The sequence below is a fragment of the Protopterus annectens genome, chromosome 2.part0 (genome assembly GCF_019279795.1).
Source record: "Protopterus annectens isolate FY-2018-M chromosome 2.part0, PAN1.0, whole genome shotgun sequence".
Classification (NCBI taxonomy): Eukaryota; Metazoa; Chordata; order Ceratodontiformes; family Protopteridae; genus Protopterus; species Protopterus annectens.
In genome coordinates this window covers 1,243,710,008-1,243,725,733 of record NC_056728.1, presented here as the reverse complement: position 1 = coordinate 1,243,725,733, position 15,726 = coordinate 1,243,710,008, and positions in this window count along the sequence as shown.

The following is a 15,726-nucleotide window of genomic DNA, read 5'->3' as shown; positions in this document are numbered from 1 at the left end:
GTAGCTGTTGAACCACTGCAGGGATGCAGCAAGAGACTGAGAGAAGATAACTGTTGAAATAGTTTGGGATGAGAAACGGTATCAAAGGCTTTAGATAAGTTCAAGAAATAAGGTAGAAACCAGGTCAGCATTGTTTCTTCATAGATTTGTAGGAGGTTACTAGGCTAATGGCCCTAGGGCCTTTACAAGCCTAACAATGTAATATCCGTGTTCCCTAACTGGCCATTGTTAGATGGTTTGCTAATTGACCATTGTTAGATGGCGTGATTGTTTGCAGAGCAAATCTATGATCAGTACCAGCTGCCTCTATCCATGAGGGACATAGGTGCCACCCCAGGGGCGAATTTATGGTCTCCCATCCAGTTGTCTGTGTTCTGCTTAAATAGGGTCATTGAATTGCTTAGTTAATAATGTTAACAAAGTTGAGAAGGGCAGTGATAGTATTATGTCCTGGGCAAAAGCCATGCTGAGTAGGGGGTAAGAAGCTGATGGTCAATGAGGGGTTGGAGAAGCTCTCTGTAGCCACATTTTTTAGGATTTTTGACAAAGAACATCTGAAGTTTGAGAAAACAGTGGAGTTCCCACCTTTTTGTAGTTGGAAAATGTAAGATTTTTTCCCAAAGGGATGAAACACAGGGTTGTCTGATGGATCTATTTATTAATATGGACACAAGGTAGACTATAGCATCTGCGGCCAATTTGTGATACTCTGGGGGCAGGTTGTCTGGAGCAAGAGTAGTGGGTTTTAGGTTTTGTAGGTTTTTATAGAGCAGGTTGAAGTAAGGGCGGCAGAGTTGTTGTTTGCTTTTCAACAGGTATTCGAGTTACTGGATGAATTATTTTTTTATTAAGGTGGTTATAGTATCAATGAAATATGAGTTAAATTAAAATGAGAGCAGTCTCTGATGAGGTGCTTCTAAATAGTGGATTGGGCTGGTCTTTCTTCCTGGGAAAAACAAATGTTTAATGGTTGACCAGGAAAGCATTGGATTGTTTTGACTGGTGTCCTAGAGTATGGTATGGTACTGTTTTTTTGTCGGCTCTAAGTTTGGTTTTGGTAAGGTTACGCAGGTGTTTGTTGGCTTGTAGGTTTTCCAGTGTTTTGTGCTGAAAGCAAATTTTCCATGCCTTGTTTGTAGTGTGCACAAAGTTTTTTGGCTGATTTGTTTAGCCACTGGGCAGGGTAGGCTTTGACTCTTTTCCTTCTAATAGTGGGCTGTACATTAAGTAAACTGGAAGGCATTATACTGAATTTTGCAATGGCATGGTCAAGTGGGAGTGCTTTCAGAATGGACCAGTTATAGCTTTATAAAGTGGATGTAAAGGTTTTTAGATTACAACTTGACAGATTGCATACTATACTGTAGCTATGAGGCGTAGGCACATGGGTGTTAGTATGTTAGCAAATGTTGGACAATGATCATTGATGCTATTTGGAAGGATTTCAGAGGAAGAAAAAATGGAAGAACTAGCAGTAAGTATCCAGTCTAATAGAGAAGCTTTATTACTTAGTTTATTATATCTTGGTGGGGTGTAAATGAGTTGAGTAAAGTCACAGAGATTTATAGTTTTTTTTTTGTTTTAGAATTTGGTAGTGAAACGTTGCCATCACTATTTAGATCAGCTATTATAACAGTTTTGTGGGATGGTGACTAATACCCAAGATATGGTCACATCAGCTATGGTGTTAGTTTGCAGTTTCATAGGTGTATACTAGACTAAAGGCCACTAGGACCTTTATAAGCCTAGCCACGTAACCCAAATATATCCCATGAGCTTTTGTGCCTTAGAGGTTATTTTACGGGATGTACCTTAGTTAGGGCACAATTTAACAGCTGTTTCTATCCATCTGAGACATAGATGTCAGACCAGGAGTGAATTCCCGATTTCAGAACCAGTGGTCCAGGTTGCGCTTGAATAGGTTTAGGGAAGAGCTCTGCTTCACATGGATGGGAAGCCTATTCCAGGGAAAGAGGCTTCCCTGAGATACATACTTGTCTCTTCAACATGTCCTATTTAAGTCACAAGCAAAGTTTAAATCCATAGATCTATTAGTTCCAGCGCTGCTTGTTTTGCAGATGTGCAAAAGGTCCATCAGACTGGGATCCAAGGATGTCTTGTATGCCAGACATAAATCACTGCTCTGCAGTGTGTAAGTAACAATGTATAGAGATAAGGCTTTGAGAAAATCTGCAGAGGACATTGTGTTTACACCCTGTATTCTTTCTGAAAGGAACCTCTATAGACATTCCAGCTGTTACATGTGCCTGTTCAGGTGCATATCAGAGGGGCTGTCATACCCAATGATGGGTCTGATGATGGCCGACTACAGTGGCACAATGATTTCACTGGATTTAGTTGCTAGTCCCTTCCTTATAACTTGAGTGACATTGAATGATTTTCTTGCAACCTTAGACACATGCAGGTCAAAAGCCAGATTACCGTCTACAAGAGTCCCCAAATCTCTGACTAATGTGTTGACTTTTAGGGGTGTTTTATCAATTAAGTAGTTTCACTGGGTGATCAGCTTCTCAAAATGTGCTATTACACATTTCTTCTCACTGAGTTTTAAGATAGGGCTTTGGCACCAGTCAATAATTTACATTTTCAAAGCATACAACTTAAGTCCATAAAGAACATTATACCATGACCCCCCCCAAAAACGTGCACGCTGATTGGCCAGTGTGCCCGTTGTAAATCGAGTTATACTAATGGAAAAAGGTCCGGTTGCCCAGACTTTTTTCCATTAGTATAACTCGTTTTTTTAAAACACTGTCTTGCTATGTCAAATGGGTTTAACATAGCGAGACAGCTTTAAAATAAGCAACGGAGATCTCCGTTGCTTATTTTAAAGCTGTCTCGCTATGTTAAACCCATTTAACATAGCCAGCCAGTGTTTTAAAATAAAGGAATGGAGAAACCAAGATCTCGGTTGCTTTTTGAGTGTTTCGCTATGTTAAATGAGTTTAACATAGCGATACAGTTTTAAAATAAGCAACGGACATCTCCGTTGCTTATTTTAAAACTGTCTCGCTATGTTAAACTCATTTAACATAGCGAAACACTAAAAAAAAAGCAACGGAGATCTTGCTTTCTCCGTTGCTTTTGCCCACAGCTCTGATGTACTGTACATCAGAACTGCCACGGATGCCAGACATCTGCGGAAGGGCAGTAAACAGGCATTATACTATGCCATTATTTAAGAAAAGTAATAGTTTCTTTTCTTAAATAATGTCATGGTATAATAGCAATAACCCACTTCTGGGTGTGGGTAATGCTAAATTTACCCACGGTTGGCTTTGTTTGGTCCCTCGGGCTTCGCCCTCGGGACCAAACCACACCAACCGTGGGTAAATTTAGCATTACCCACACCCAGGCGTGGGTTATTGCTATAATATTCCTACACTGCATTTCATGAGGATATCTAGGAGTGCTACCAGTAACACTGATTTATTGCTGCTTCTAAGAAATGAAGTTGTTAATTTGCTGACTAGGACTATAGTGCACAGCTACTTTAAGATGCATATTACACTTCATGTATCAAAAGACCAAACGAAGAGCCTGTTTCTATATGCAGTACACTGGAAATGAAGAGTCCATTTCTATGTGGGGAACATCAGATTTGGTTGAGATGCAATGCCTGGTGGTAACTTTTCATTCTAACCAGAATAACACTGAGCCAAAAATGCAAGTAATGTTTATCTATTTGAAATTAGCAGCCATATTAGTAATTTTGAAATTACAAGTTAAAATATAAACAAAATTATTGGAGTAATCATAAATATGAAATGCTATTGATTATGCTAGCACCAGACATGAAACAATAAATAATTGGTGCATCTTATTAGGTGAGCCCAAACTAAGGGACATCATTAGTTTTTGTTCAGTATTTATATAAGCTGCGAAAATGCCTAAAAGTCAAGCTGACATTGACCATTTTATATCCTAAGACATTTAATAAAGAGGATAATTAATAAGTTTATTTAGAAAACTGACAAACATCTTTTTTTAACAAATATTATAATAGGAAACCTTTTTTTTTGTAATTCTCCAGATCTAGCCTCAATGGTTAATTGTGATACAATTATTTCTATGTGAGGAAACAGTTAATAAATTGAAACGCAGTATACAATCAAGATTACGCTATAGAATTAACCATGTACATCTATAGCTAGTGGGGTCTGGCTTTATTGGCCTGAATATATCCATAAAGTCTTAAAAAGTAAGACATTGTGGACATTTGGAAGCCGTGTAGCTGAAACACTCATGTCCTTAAGAATTTATTTGAATATATCCCATGGACCTCCACAACAAAAGATTTATGATAACATAAAGTGAGGACTCCAGCTTAGCTAGGTCTTTCTTGCAGTTTTTACTGAATGGTTTGTCTGTGTATGTTTTTACCCTTTGGTCTTCATTCTAGTTAGGAATGTCCTGTCAAAACACTAATTCCGGATTCAGGACACACTGTTATCTTCTGATGCCTGAAACAGTTATATGTATAAAAAGGTCATCTTAAATAATAAGCTGTTACTTGCCGAGTCAAAATGGCAGTATAATTTGAATACTTTTTTAAAGTCTTGGCTTAAACTATAATTTCTATTTTAAGACATTATTATTTAAGGAGAAAAAATAATAGTTGCTTGTATGTAGCTGTGATGTATAAATATATAATATACTGTGAGATGCTGTTAGAGATATTCCTGAAAAAAATCTAAGTTGCAGGGTGAAGTCCTGGATACTATTTTCTAATAATTTAGGGAAGCACATTGGTGAAATAGTTAACGTTTGTTACATCACAGTGCTTGCTTCTCCCTTTCACTTCCAGTCTAGAGTGTCTTCTGTGTAGAGTTTGCATGCCCCCCCCATACCTCCATTGACATTTGATGGTTGGTCTTGATTCCTCTTACATAACAAAGATATGCTCTGCGTTTGTGCACACCCACATATGAACATGTATGCAGACATTCTACATTGGCATCCTATCCAGAATTATTCTATATTCCTTGTACTCACTGGGTGTTTAGATAAACACCAGACTGTGTACAACCTTAAACATCATAAACTGATTAAAGTGAGTATACATCATGTGAATGTTTGGATGGTACAGTCACTTTTTTGTTTTATTGCACTTTCTAAGTGGTAGCCATTTATGTGGTTTTATAAAGTGAAATATTTGGGGGCAAAATTTTTAAACTTGTATAATATGTTTTTTTTCAGAAATGATGGTCCTATAAAAGACATTTTAGGAGAAGGGAAAAGATCTGAGTATTATTGCAGACAATTTTGACTTGTCTCAAATATGGGTATACAAAAGGATCAAGTAGGTTGGTAGGGTTTTCTAGTGAGAAGGTTTTTTTCGAGAAGCATTGTTATAGTAGTTACCTTGTAGACAGGTCGGGCTGATTTTATAATACGAAAGCATATTCTGGAACCTTAGCCATAAGGAAGGGACATAGACGCTAGAATTTAGCACAAACACAGATGTATTTAAGACGGTCATAGCAATGATGAGAAAATCCCATTAAGAAAGAGTGGAAATTTGTTAAAACCTAAAACACATAGGACTTGGATATGACCTTATCACTCTAGAAAGCTCAGAGAAATGAACTGTGCCTGTTATGTATAAAGACAGAAAGAATAAATAATTCCTAAAATGCAAGGAGCATGATTTGAACTACAGGTCACTTATATCAAAAAAGTGGCTATTATTATTTAGAACAAATTATCAAAATGTTTAAACTAGATGAATCCTAAAGTTTAATGAGCAGTCACCTCCAGACTTAAAGATCACTTTGGCTTTTTTGTCATGAATAGCTACTGTAAATAATTTAACTCCCAACCAGCAGAACCCATTAATGTCTATCATACCAAATTTAGTCTGATAATATCAAATTATTGCATAGCACATAGAGGATTATGAGTGATTTATGACCATAACCCACTTATTATGTATTCGAGACGTGGCTGCCAAGAAATTCATTCTCGAGGTGAACCTTGGCATCCATGTTGAGAACACATAATTTAAGGTTGTGATTGGAGAACCTCTCATAATTCTGTATATTGTCATAGCCGGCTTTAGGCATAGGCCAATTAGGCGACCGCCTAGGGGGCTGGTCTAGCAGGGGTGGTTTTTCAGTATTTATTTGGTGTAGGTAGACCAGGATTGGGGCACCAGATAGTGTGTTCGGGAGCGCCATGGAGCCCTTTTGCCTAGGGCACCAGTTGACCTACGGCCGCTCCTTTATTGCATGGAGCTTTATCTGCTCCATGTACTACTAGATATAGGGAAAAATCACTAAGTATTTTCCCAGCTTTTAAAGCCATAAAACACTTTGTGAATGCTGTCAGTTAGTGTAACATACTGTATTATGCTTACACTCACTTTTTATATCTCTCAATCGTCTAGATTTTCAAAAGATATCCAGATTATTGCTTCATATTGTTGGTCTGTTCCTCAGAAAATCTCTGGTTTTTGGTCTTTTCTGAATATCAGAGCATAATCAGCATGCTCCATGCACTGCATACATATTAACAGATGACATCATTACAAAGTTATGAGTATAGCTACAAGTTGTAGTTTGTATTTTGTTCATTAGTGATAACAAAACTACACATTTTTCTAACTAATACAAACTACCTTGCCACAAACATTGGAATATATATTTTTTAAATTTAGCTGGGTGTCCTTCAAAACTTGCTGAACAGACATAATGGAAGGTTTTCAGCTAATCTCATATATAAATAACAATTTTGTAAGTTTCACTTGGTTGTTTGAAATTGCCTCGAGCTAAATCATAAGATAGCTGTAACTGTCACCTTTTCCTCAAGTCACACATCATGAGTATTCTTCAGCACTCTGTCCTGCAAGCTGGAATCCTGTAGTTAAGTTATGATGTGTACGTACATTAAAACAAACAATCACTGAGCACTGAACTTGAATGCCCTGTTTTATAAATGCAGTGACAGAGAAGTCAGTACTAAGAAAATGATTTATGCAAAGCTGAATTATCTGACTGCCCTTTGGTTACATTCTAGGCTGAAACTGAAGAAATAAAGAAGGTAAGTATGCAAAGTAAATATGATAGTACCTCAGTCTAATACAAGGTAATATTTGTAGAGTGGTCTGTAAATCTGTGTTCAGCCCTTACCTAGAAAACTGGAGCAACAGCAGAATGCTGAAAAAAATGCAGTTCAGGTATAATTTAAAAGCTTGATAACCAAAAGTGGGTGGTTTTGATTGTTAAGTCTCAAAAACAATAATGTAAGAGTGATAAGACTGTTGGTGGGTGTTGAAGGTCCAGGCTTAATAAAAGGTTTGTAATTCAACTTAGTCAAAGCAATGACACTGCTGTGGTCCCCCTTACCACTTAAGAGTAGATACCTGTTTTTATAAAACAGAGCAAGGTCAGACATTTTCATGGTTCTTGTCGACATGTATCAGATGAAAGAAAAGTCTTCAGGGACAGGACATATCTTAAGGTAGTAGGAGTTAAATTAAATCCTGTTTTCGATTCATTGTCATTTGATGGTAATTTGTATAAAGAAAAATTGAAGCCTGCCTCACAATGGGATAAAAATGACTAAATATTTTGTAGTGTATGGAATTCTTGATCAGGCATTCTCACTTCCTGAATATCATAAGCTGATTACTTTTGCCAAAGAGTCACTGTCTTACAGCTTGTCTAGATCTGCAACCTTGGATTTGGATTCAGCTAGAAAACATACCCTTGCTACTCATAGGTTCATAGGTAGGTACTAGGCAATCAGCCCAAGGGCCTACGTAAGCCTAGCCAACAAGGTTCCCTGGCTTACGCCACCCAAGAAAGTTATTTTCCCATGCCACTGTTGAGCAGAGACACAGAAGTGATCCCCGGGGTGTATTTCCTATTTCCCATCCACTCATCAAGATTTTTCTTGAAGAGTGCTAATAAAGAACTTTGCTTGACATAGATGGGTAGCCTGTTCCAGAGTATGGGAAGTCACTGGGACAGGAATCTATCCCTCCAGCATGTCCTGTTTATTGTGGTGACAAGGTTTAGGTCCCTAGAGCGTGTAGCTCGGAGGGATTGGGATTTCTTTAGGTGTAGCATGTCCAACAGCTCTGGGTTTGACATAGCTTTAGATGTTAGGCAGAGATCACCTCTGAGTAGCCGATATGCTACGGAGTAAAGCTGGAGCTTTTTGAGGCTGTCAGTGTAGGGCATTTGTTTGCCAGTAATCCTCTTTGTGAGGTACTTCTGTGGCTTTTCCAGCTGCTGCAGATGTCTTGTGAGGTACATTCCAAAAGGGGAGTTGTACTCTATAATGAGTCTAATGAGTGTCAAGTAGAGGGGAACAATTACCTCTTTTTTCCTGGATGAGAACCCTTTTATGATGAGGTGTGCCACGTAGAAGGACTTCCTGACTAATGTGGCGATGTGACTATTAAAGGAGAGACTACTGTCCACCTGGGTCCCAAGGTCTTTTATCACACATTCGGTGTTAAATAGATTGCTGCCTATGTGGTAGTTCATGGGTACAGAGATTTTACCAAAGGGGATGACACTGCACTTTTTGGCATTGAGCTTGAGGCCATGGCTCTGACACCAGGCATCTGTCTCAGCGAGGCCCTTTTGTAGGATGTCCACATCATTTGGGGACTTGACTATGGCTCCTAGTTTGCAGTCATCTGCGAACTTCATTAGCCAGAGGCCTTCCTTTTTAGCCTGTACTTCAGAGAAGTAGATAGCAAACAGGAGAGGTCCCAGGATGGAACCCTGTGGTACTCCACTCGTCACTGCTTTGAGGTCAGATTTGGAGTCTGCAACTATTACAGTGTGGGTTCTGTCAGTAAGCCAGTTGGCAACCCATCTTGTGATGTAGGGATTTATACCTAGTTTAGTGAGTTTAACTATAATTCCAGAATGGGGGATGGTGTTGAAAGCCTTGGCGAGGTCAAGATAGGCTGTGCGAACCACCTTACCCTCATCTACGGCTTTGGTGACTGCCTCAAAGAAGTCGATCAGGTTCAGGAGGCATGATCTGCCTTTCACAAACCCTAACTGGGTGGGATCCAGAGTTTGGAGGTTACCAATGTCTTTGTTTATGAGTTCCATGATGATACATTCCATGGCCTTGCAGACCAGGCTCGTCAGGCTAAATAGGTTGATAGTTCCCGGGATCAGTGGTGGCTACCCCTTTGTGGAGTGGGATAACTGTTGCTGTGCACCATTCAGTGGGCACAAAGCCTGATGCGAGGCTATTATTGAACATGGTGCTTAAGTGGGGAGCCAGTTCGTTCTGAAGTTTGTGTAAAACGCAGCCTGGGATGTTGTCCGGTCCCATGGATGCTGTGTTTTTGGCTTTAGAGAGTGCAGCTTTTACCTGCATAGTTGTGATTACAGGGACTCTGCATTCTTCCTGTATAGATATGGGCCCTTTAGGGGGTGAGAGGGGGTTAAAGTTAACACTGAACCTATCTGCCAGGATGTTGGCAATATCAGTTGGTTCTGTAATTTTCTTGTGTTTGTCTCTCCAACTTACATAATCATGCTGTCCAGTGTCAGTGAGAGATGGTACTTTTCAAGGAAGTCCTTGTGAAGGAATTTATTCTGACTCAGTCACACTTCAAATCAATTTTCAGTGCCGTTGGATTATTCTGTGGGCACTGATGGTGGTATCCATGCAGTATGTAATGTCATAGTCCTGAAATTTCAGGTAAAGGGGAAAGGATATAGATGACTGTCACTAGCATATTCATGAAGGCCAAAGTATCAGAAGGCTCTACTGATCCTAGCTGTCTCTTTCTGCTTTCTGTACACATTCCTAAGAGATGCTACAGGCATTTTGGGTAAAACAAATCGGTCTCAACAGCAGCTCTTGTATGTTATTGCAGTGGGACAACAATTAGTTTTCTGCACAGATTGTAGCTCACTGCTGAAGTTTGATTATCATGTTCAGCTGAAGCAAGATGATGGGACCACTTTGCTTTAACAATGGTCTCTTTACAAGTGGAATCTGGATTGTCTTGTTCTTTGGATTTAGTTATAGTGAATGAACAGGATGCTCTACCATTTGTTGCTGACACCGTTTTTAAGACCAGAAGCAGATTTTCTTCTTTATCACAAGTTTATTGATTGATTGATTGATTGATTGATTGATTGATTGCATTCAGGAATTCAGCTCTTATGCTGTTACCTTAGTGATGCTTAGTGGAGTTTTCCACACACTGACTTATGTGCCGTAAAGCATTCAGGATAAAAGTTATGTGTCAGTGGCACCTGCCGTATTGTTTTACCCCTAATCCTTATGAAGGTTATTTGTTGCAGTACCAGTTATTCTAAAATTAGAATGTAGACCAATAATGAATTTTCTTACCATCTGTCTTCAAAAGGAACACAGTGTGAAATGTCATCTTTATCTCTCTCTCTTGCTCTCTCTGTCATATTATTTGGGGTTGTCTCATGACCCCTAATAAATAAGATTGGGAAGAATATGGCTTAGCCTATTAGTGAACTACATCATGGATATACCATTCTAAATTATTGTGAACTCCTTTCAGTACAGGTGCAGTTATGGGTCTGATATCATTTATGCCTAATATGCACAGTTTATGTAATTCATGTAGTACAATGCTCAAACATATGCCAAATTTTTACACAACACACAAAAAAACCTGAAAATCATTATCGACAATATTCTATAAAAAAAAAATTCGTCAGGTTTTATCTGAAGAGGTAAAAGGCCAGAATACTAAATGTTAAAGGTGTTTCCCACCATATTAATGGACGTGGACTCTGAAACTTCATTCAGTATAAATATGCATGCTCCTTTTCAAAACTCCTTTCATAACAGGCTGTCCCAACCCAGGATCTGTAAGGCTAGAGACAGTGCTTTAGCCTTCAGCTATATGGAAAATGAGACCATTTCAAACATGCCAGGAAGAGTGCAGGCTTTGAATTTAATCTCAAAGTAGAAAATCCTCCCTGCAACTTACTTCTTTTGGGAAGCGAGTTCATAAAATTCTCTGTATAGGGAATTACCCTTCCAAGAAAACAAATTTCATGGTACGGTATAAGGTTTTGCTTTGCATAAGTAACAGCACTTTTGTTTCCTTCCTTTCTTAAATAAACTTTTCCTGCTAAATATCAGTCCATCTGCAACTTACTAGATAGCAAATTGTCTCAGAAAACAGAACACAGGAGGTTAGGGTGGGTGGCTTTATCTCCTCCCAAACACTTGCCATTAGTGGCATATGCCAACATTCAGTCCTTGGGATATTCCTCTTTTGGCATTTACTTCTCTGAGGTCAAAGCTGATGTTAAGAGCTTTTGGCTAACCAGGTTTACAGGTGATTGCAAACTTTGTGCCATCATAAACTCCTCAGTGGACGCCAAGATCTTCCAAAAGGGTCTGTCCCAAACAAATACCTGGTGTCAAAAATCATGGACTAAAACTGTCAAAAATTATATAATAATATCCTTCAGTAAGAATGACTCCCCTTGTAATTATCACATTGACAACACACTTCTGAAAATTGATCCCATAGTTAGGGATCTGGGAACTTGTGTCGACAGTGAACTGTCCTTTGATCTCCACATATCCACCATTGTAAGAAAGTGCTTTTTAATCATGCAGCTTATATCTAAAGGTATGACATCCAGACCCAGGGATATAATCATTCCACTGTTCTTGGTGCTTAGTCTGATTACCTAACCAAACACCTGTCACAACTGGAATGACCACAAAGCTTCCTCATTAATAAAGTAAAGGGCCCAAATTATACAAATTATACAGACCATCTCAAAGCCTTGTATCTCCTCTCACTATCATACAGGCTACTGATAGGTGACCTCTGCTTTGCTTATAGTGTTTCAACAGGCTGTATTCTGTCAGGCCTCTTACACGTTTGCAAGTCCAATGGTATCATAAGCACCCACTAAAGAGATCTCAATCTATTTTGCAAAAGGGCCTCTCCATTGATGTAGAGGGATAAAGCCCTGACTACAGCCCAGTCGACCCAGGTTTGAAGAGGTAAGGGGGCTCATTGATATGTTTCCTAAGGGGAGGCATAGACCAAAGATGGGAGTTGCCCTTAAGTGTAATCAATGAACATAGGAGGCAAGGAACGGGAGTGGGTAGGTTACAGACAGAAGCAGAGATGAGCTGTGCCCCTAGGAACACCCTCAGGAACAGCCCCAGCAAAAAATGAAATAAGTCTGATGGGGTTGGAGAGTAGCTGGTATACCTGGCATGGGTATTGGGTTCTGAGGGCTCGGACAGTAAAAATGAGGTTCAAGCGGACCACAAATAAATCTGTTTTGAGGAAGAAATAGACCATTTTGAAGAAGCAGGTTTATATCCCAGAGAATACCACTTCTATGGAATTGTGTTATATGCCACATAAAGCAAAGTACTTCTCTTGCTCTATACAAATGTAACTGGGATGAATGAATGATTAACCACAAATCCACTCCAGTTTAGCAGCATTGTCACAAATGGGTAGGAGAAACATGTAAATGTCTCAACATGCCCTTGTTTGGCTTATCTCTGTGTTATTTGTATGTAAAATATAAAGGCTAAAAACTATCATGGAAATGTAAGGCTAGGCTTCATAAGATCCTCATAGATCAATAACCTAATAAGTTCCTATGAACCTAAAATAAGTACACAATGACAGGAATAAGGTAGAACAATAGCAGGAAAATACATTTGCAGGATCCTTGATGTAGACTTATGACCTAAAAGTAAGAACCATTTCCTTGTGAGAAAGAGTAAAGAAGATACCAGGAAGTACAAGAACAGACACTTTTGTAGGAAACACGTAACCCTTTCTAAAATATTATGTACTTTTCTAAAGACTTCATATTTTATTTCATATTCATATTTCATATTTCAAAGGATATATATATATATATATATATATATATATATATATATATATATATAGATAGATTATTATGCAGCTCAGAGGATGGCAAAAATGCTGCACTGACAACACCAGAATCTATATAAATAATGATTAGATGAGTTTAATGCACACAGTCCTGCAGAAATGAGGTGGGGAACATGATAACTTCAAAGTATGATGTGAGGATTTATACAGTAATTAAAAACACAGAATAACTGCATGCGATCAAGAAGGTACAGTCTGAATGCAAACTGTGGATAAACTTTTTCTTTTTCACAGAAACCATGTTGGAAGACTGGAATTGCATTGCAAATTGCAAAACCACTGGTACATCCAAACATTACGGAATCTGCGGCATATGCTGACTCACAGGAATTCTTCAATGGAGTGCAAAAAAAAAAACAAGCATCTTGTTTAATAATATAAACAGCTTATCAAATAATGGACAGTAGCAGTGGATGGACCAAGTGGTTATTTTTTATTTTTTTATTTTCAAAACATCTGTGCCTGTGTGGACGGTCATTCAGGAATCCAGTAAGTAACAGGGGCTTGGTGCTGGAACAGGTTTTCTTAACATATTTCAGGCAATTATCATGTTGTGAATAAAATAATCATTGTTGTTGATGACAGCAAGACATCACCAGTGATTGAGGAAGTGAGAGCAGATTCTGGCATGAAGTGCGTACACAGTGAACATCTAGAAAAATGAAAAGATTTGCACTTTGAGATGGGCTCATAGCCAATGCATGTTTCAGGAAGAATTATGTTTGGGGAAGAAATTAATCTGGCCATTAGGGTGAATTGTGTGCAAAAGGAGACAACAGCAGACAATGCAAAACAATACTGCGGTTCACTGACGAAGGAGAAGACTACAACGATGTAGGTACCTGCCAAGGTACTGGTTATATTTCATCTAGAACATTGTTTTTACTTCTTGATGCTATCTCAGGATAGAGTCATCACGTTAGTTTAGGATATGCAGAGGACGTTTTTAAAACAGTAAAGGAAACCAAGGGTGTGGACCATGAGGATGGATTTGCAGTTCTGAGAAGGTAGGCATAAGAAAAGAGGCATTCATTGTAAACCTTGAAAAATGTTCTTCACATATACAGCATTAGGGTCAAAGTAATGCATTGTCAGAAGGTTGTAGGGAGCACAGAACTTTAATTGGATTTAAAGATGCCTGGGCCAAATACAAAAAAAAAAAAAAAAAAGATGATGACGGGAGAGGGATACTGGATATTGTTGGCTGCAGTATTGATGCAAACATGATAGATCTAAGGTACTTTTTTGATAGCTATACTTGTTCATATAGTAGTATAATGATGAAAAGACAGAAAAAGTTTATGGTCATAAGAAATGAGAAAACAAGGCGACATTTTATATTTCTTCTGCTAACATCTTTGCCCGCTCTCTTTAACTAAATGTCCTCATTATTCCTGGAAGAGAGCTGCTTACTATTACAAGACACAACACTATCAGTGAGGCATGCATTTATACCAAACAACCTAAAGCTGAAATATGGTACCCTGTTGGAAAACTGAGACTTGATACTATAAGTCCTGTAACCACGAAAAAGGAATGCACAATCCATGATAAATAACAGCAAAGTATAAAGCTCACTGTTAGACAGTAAAAGTATTTAAGAAAGTGTTTTATTTTTCTTTTTGCATAAACTCAATCTGTCCTGCCCCCCTGATGCAGGGAACCTGCACCCCCCAGACTCCTATAACTTATTTACATCAGCTCAGATATCACTGGACCTTTGAGAAGAGAGTATTCTCTGGGATATAGCAATTTTGGACTTACTGTATATTCCCCACTTTAGCATTTAATTTTTAACAGTCCTAAGGAGCACAGTTATGGTTGCTGGACATACAACAAGAACCCCTGAAGCATGTATAAACTGCACGCTGTCATTGTCTGATGAGCACTGTAGAGGTGAGTCAAAGATAAAAGGAGATTAAAACATGAGAAGGCAGTTTTCCAATAACAGTGGGGCTATACCTGTCTGTACACTATGTGGTTCCTCTCAGTTAATATGCACTTTTATCAAAATAAACCACATACACAAAATAGATTTCACTGGGCCTGATAAATACTCTGAATAACTTTAATAAATACAAGGTTGCTAGTACATTGTATAGCCATCTAAGTAATCATTTGTCCATGTTTGCAATATCCAGAGACACTGATTTTTGGTTCTCAAAAAAAAATGAAATTCTGTTTTCATGAGATGAAATCCAAGAAACATACTCAAGATTTTTAAATGTAATTTCCCTTTATTATGTTGATTTTGTTATAATTTTCTTCTACATCAATACATATTAAAAATTAAAACAGATTCTAGATATAGAACACCCAATAATTCAGGCTAACAATATGAATAATAAATACTGGCAGAAATACATCTTGAGGTGAATTAGTTCTTTAGTCAAAAATGCCAAATTCTGTGAAACTTCCATGTTTTTTTTTCAATTTTAGGCAGTCCAGATTTGGAATTTAATGGTATTTTTCCCTTAAAAAATGAAAATTGGTGTCCCTGAATACGGTCTTTCTTCCACATACTTTCTTCTATCAAAGTAAAGAGCATTAAAAACTTATATAGATTTGCTTACATCCTATTGAAAGCATACTTATCTCTTCGGATCGGATCTTGTGTTATCGTGCAACAGACCTTGATGAGGTAGTTACCACCTTTAACACTACACTGGTAAGTATACTGTACACATACTTACCTGCAAGCTAGGCTAGATGGGGACGTAGAGCCACATACCCTGGTTTATCAAATCTGTCAGAAATCTGACTGCTGAATGTGCAACCCAGAGCTTAAA